The sequence below is a fragment of the Magnolia sinica genome, chromosome 2 (genome assembly GCF_029962835.1).
Source record: "Magnolia sinica isolate HGM2019 chromosome 2, MsV1, whole genome shotgun sequence".
Lineage (NCBI taxonomy): Eukaryota > Viridiplantae > Streptophyta > Magnoliopsida > Magnoliales > Magnoliaceae > Magnolia > Magnolia sinica.
This window is the reverse complement of record NC_080574.1, coordinates 20,022,368-20,028,367: the sequence shown is the minus strand read 5'-3', so window position 1 is coordinate 20,028,367 and position 6,000 is coordinate 20,022,368.

Sequence of the window (6,000 nt, the reverse complement as noted above, 5' to 3'; positions counted from 1 at the left end):
ATATGCGTGGTATATTTGATATTTATGGAGTACGCACCAAATATTAAGAGAATAGGACGTATCTTCGAAAAGCCTTAGCGTTTAGGCAATTTCTAAATAAGAGTGAGTAACTGTTAAAAACACATCAGCAATGGGGTGCGTTTGACGAAGGTATACCAGGAAAAAAAAAAAAAGAAAAAGAGGAGTAACTATTCTTTTCAAGTTGGTTACTCACGAAGGTGCCACATGGATAATCAGTTATTAGTTTTCTGCATCACCTGATGTGGTCATTAGTTTTCTACCAAAAATTGTATTCCTCATAAACTCATATGAGTTACCAACTTTCTTTTCATTATAGTTAAGGCTCATTTTACAATTTTCTTGACACCATATTTTATTGCGACTTCGTAGCCATTAGAGTCAAGTGCACTCAAAGATATAGACTTTTTCTTCGATATGGAACATATTACACTTTTATCGGAATTCTAACAATGTCATTCAACATTTTAATTTTGAATGTCTCAAATTCTAATAAAAAGCAGTATTATCTTTTATAAGAATTGTTCTACTATTAAATAGTTTATAAGTGATGAACGAATCCTTATTAGCACACATATGATACAAACAACTAGAATCAATAATCCACATCCCAAAAATTATCATCACTCAAAGATACTAATAAAATAATACCACCGCTCTCATAAAAAGAATCTTTTGTTATACAGGCTATATTTAAATATGTTTCCTTCTTTCGTTTTCCTCTTTGAACCCATCTCATTCATTCTCCTTGTGGCCCTTCTTACAATAGTAACACTTCAGATTTTTCTTTCTAGATGTAGACTTCCATTTATACTTATTTTCTTGATTTTCTGTAGATTTGTCTCTAGCAATCAAACTTTCAACATGTCTTTAGTCTTCATATAACTTTTTTACAAGCTTTTTCGATAAGAGAATATGTAATATCATCTACTCTTATATCGTCATTCCCATAAATTAAAGTGGTAATATGATGAAGGAAGTGAACATAACAAATTTAAGGTCTTATATATCTTCATCAACTTTCACGTTAATGGTCAGAAGTTGACTAATAAACTTATTCAACTGATTCAAGTGTTCATGGATAGACATACATTCTTTCATTTTCAAGATATATAACAACTGCTTTAATTACAACCCATTAGTTAAAACAATTCGGTAGGACCTCTTATATTTATGGGTTTGGGTCCTTACCTCAGTGGTAGACTCGAGGAGTTTCAACATGAGGTCTTCGGTTCGATACCCATATGTGGTGAAATCCCACTATGATGTGCGTGTGTAAAATAAAAATAAATTTTAATAATTTAATAATTAAAAAAAAAAAAAACCATTAGTTAGGGATTTCATCAAACCTTTTAACTTTTTCCAAAGATTTTCTATAAAATTCTTGTTTATACCATTATAAAGCACTCATCCGCAAGATACAAGTGATTATGTTAACAATATCCCTAAGTCTAAAAAATTTTCATTAGTCATTATTTTAATATTGTATTTTTCAATATTTCCTTCAATACCTAATGCAAACCTTGTTGAATGAGTAGATTATGTACTTGTCATGGGTTAAGATTATTCTTCCCATTAAATATCTCCATATCAAAATTTTCATTCAAAATCTTTATAGTCATTGCATGCCTTTAATAACCAACAAATTATTAATTAAAAATAAATAAACTAAAAAATCAAATCAATGTTGTGATACCAGTTATCGTGTGGTAAAGAACCCACAAATAAATTAAATAACAAAATATATATCATCCACGCACTCACAAAATAAGAGTCAGCAGAGAATGTAATGCCAAAAAATTGAGTGAAACTAGACTTCACTGTACATACATACTTGTGCACATAAACACAGACCTAGTGAGAGAGTGAAATGTCTCTTTACAAGATATGTATAGACGCGCACGCTACTTCAACGTGATAAGCCCATGAGAGGAACACACCAACTGTATAGTAGCTGCCATCGTTTTCTCCATTCAAAGGGTGACCGTTAACCACTCCCCTAATTACTGTCCTTTTGAAAGACACATTCAGATGGATAGCGTAATCAGATCAACGAGTTTTTGGATCTGATTATGACCCACTGTAAGAACAATATACATCTAGTTCCACAACTTTCACGTATACGGTATTGATGCACAAGTATCATGGATGCAAGATGAGATAGATCTTCCTAGGAATTCTAGTTTTACCTATATATCAATGCTAGATTACATGTCTTTGGTGATTAATAATTTATTAAAGGAGGTTTCTGGCAAAATTCCTAACTAATTTGAATGTTACCAAATAATGAATCCATGGATGAAAATGAGTGTTGCTTTTGGAGGTGTGAAATCACAAAAATGCTTCTCATTTTCTTTTCTTTTTTCTTTGGAAAGTGTTGAAGTTGAGAAGCCCAATTGGCATGTGTGACATCCAAGAGATGCACCCCACCATGCTAGTTTGATGAACGGCCAATCTTAGTGAATCCAATCATTGGGTGGGCTACACTACACTAAAAATAATAATAATAATAAATAAAAATAAAAATTATGCAGCTCAAAAGTATACCATGATTTGATAGCTAGGCCCAATTTTTTGTCTAGGTCACCACTAGGGCTGAAAGTCGGGCAGGTTAGGTCGGGTTGGTGCTCAACCCTAGCCCAAGGTTCTTATACTCAACCCCAACCCAACCCAACCCAACCGGCTCAATAGGGTTGATCGGGTTGGTCGGGTTGATACATACTAATATAATTTCATTATTACATTAATTTATTATATTTTCAATACACATTTTATTTTTTGTACTTATGATTTGATTAATTATATATGTAATTATTTATCATAAAGAACTTCACTTTTTTATAAACAAACAAGCTAATATAGAAAACAACTACTTTAAAAGTCATATTGTGTAGCACACAATCTATTTTGGAGAGAAATTCAGAGTATTTTGTCAGCTTGAGTCATCAGAAATGATGTGAGCCAATGAAACCCAATGACACTGAAATTTCTCGTGCCTTCAAAACAGACAATTCACACTCAATTATAATTTATAAGTAACTTATATATCAATTGGGTTCGGGTTGGGTTGGCCAACCTGAGCCCAACTCAAGTTTTATCGAGTTAGTGTTTGTATAGCCTAAGCTTGAGATCAAACATGATACATTCTACTTGAGCCCAACCCATTGTCGGGTTGGTCACAGATTGATTGGGTTGAACCCACCCCGACTTTCAACCCTAGTCACCACCAAATTCAGGTGTACATGTTAGACTGGTTGGATGTCACACGACACCATAAAATTCTCTAAATTTATTGCTTTAAAAAACAAAACAAAACAAAACAAAAACTAATTGAGTCAATTTGATAAATCTCTCCCAACCCTCAAAAATCACCTAGGGAATAATTCAATTGAGAGATGCATTATTTCATAAAATCCAAATTTCTTAAGAATTTTGTGGAGAAATGCCTTTATTAAAAGAGCTGTAAAATTAGTCATTGAGAGGCCCATGTGATGTATGTATGACATCCAACCCATCCAACAGGTTCATTTCATCACATGCAGCCCATCTGATGATTACGTCGACCTTAATTCACACATCATCTTGCTGGGATGAACCTATTGGACAGGTTGGATGTCATAAACACACCACATCAGCCATTTTAGTTATTCTACTCGCTAAAAAGCATGTTGCAATTTTCTATTTAAGGTTTCCGGTGTAGGGTTTTGATAAATTAAAACTCACTAAAGAATTTTAGGGTAAAAACTAAAAACTCTAAAATATTAACCTGAAAAATACACCAAGGCTTGGGTGTATATCTTTGACTGGTCAGCAACCTAAGCTGTCGTCCAATCAATATTTCAGTATCCATAATGCATATGCTTGACCGATGAATAGAAAAATTAAATATCCTCTCAATACCAAATGCTTGGAATATTGGACCCAAAAGCTATTTTTCCATTATTAAGATTCATACAAATTGAATTCAAAGAGCTTTTCCAACACCCAAACGCATGTATAAGTCAGTTCATGTACAAGCCCATCATGTGCCAGCTTGTCATATAGGTAAAAGATCCAATCCATCCATCAGAGTGGTACAACCGTTCAGATCCCCTACTCCAAAAATATGTTCAATCCATTAATCAGCTGGGCCACAGCGGAGGAAAACTCGACCCAAATTTTCTAACCGGTCCACCTATTTCTAACTCCGTGGTACATAATGCGAGTGGACCAAATTTATTCTTGGGTGAGAACATCTAGACCATTGGACCCACATGATGAATGGATCGGATGTGGCACTTGTTTGCCACGCTGTCATATGTGGTGGCACGTAGTTGATATTTTTTGTACATGAGTATGGGGTTAATAAAGATGGAATTCAAAAATGGCAGACAAGATAGGATTCAAAGTCTTCAAACTTGCTTCCATTGATGATAGATATTTCCTTTTTGTTTTGTCTTATTTTCTTCTCTCTCTCCTTTGACTGAAGTCTCTTTCCATCACTCTCACGATGAATTATTCGCCGTTCTCTTCTGGACTGAAATCCAGAAGAACGTGCAACACCCTATCTCTTTGGCCCCACCATGATTTGTCTCACATCCACTCCGTCCATCAGTTGAATAAATTTCGTTTTACGACTCCAACCTGGAAATTAGAACAATCCAAAATTCATGCGGGCCACATCACAGGCTGTTAATTTGAGGATGGTGATGCTACGCACGTGAAAACCTTCCAATGCCCACTTGTTATTTTATATGCTATCTAACACGTTCATCAGGTGAGCCCCACCAGGATGCAGAGGATATAAGAAATAATCCTTATTCCAAATTCAGGTGAGCTGGGCCCCACCCTATGAATTTGCGGTTTTGTCATGAATTTAGATTGTTGTTATGGTGTTGTAATATGAGTTTTACATCCAGCTAATTTTGTTATGCACGGTAAAATTGGTATGTTGCAACTGATGGACGGACCAGATTTCTGAAATACATTACACAGCTCGAGTAATCCGCCACTGCCTGGGACAGGAGTTTTAGAGGATTCCGGTACTTTTCGGTGGTTTGTAGTTTTCTTTTTGGGAAATACGACAGGCCCGTATGAGGCAGCCCATCCCCGATACAGCATGTGCTGACGTGGCGAGAGGTCTACCACTTGGGTCCCACCTTTTAGATGCCGCAGAACAGAATCTAGGTTGGTTCACTGATCAGGTGCACTGCATTTTACGAAACAAACGGACGGCCTAAAACGCTTGGCTAAGTTTTAATCCGAGCAGTTGATATTCTGGGACCCTCTCTATCCATCGCATCGTTTGTCCTCTTTTATGTCTGCCGTACGAAGTGGGGCCCAAAATATCAACAGTTTGGATCGTTGAACCATGGGCCCACTTTACAAATTAAAAAAACCGAGTATAACTGCGGTATTCTTTTGGATTTGTGCACACGCAGATGATTGTAAGTTTGAATCCAATGTGCGTCAACTACCATTTAATACATTTTCTTCATTTTTCACCTATCAGATTGGCGAATCTATCAGCCAATCTGGACCGATCAACTGTCAGCCCATCATATGGCTAGATCAATGGCCAGATTTTGCAGCATGTGGAAATTTCTAAAGTATTTTTTTTTTCTGGATTGTCCCTCTAACTTTTCTTGGCCGTTCGAAATTGGGTCACTATATTGATTAGTTATAAGCTTCAAGTTGGTGCAATTTTCATGATTTACTCATAAAAAGAGACATTACACTTATTTGGACGATCTGGATCTTCCCCCAATGTTCACCGATCAAGGTTTTGAGGGTTGATACCATTTGCCAGATTCTGGAGATAGAGAATACACTACGTCTACGTAGGCCATGTCTTGAGCAGGACCTCTTGATTTGACGGTGTGGATCAACTGATAAGTGGGCCAGTCGTCCTCCTTGGATAACAAGTTGGCACGTAGGATATGAAAGTAAAGGTCCATTAATTAGTGAATGGTACGATCCAATGCACTTAACACGTTCCCATTC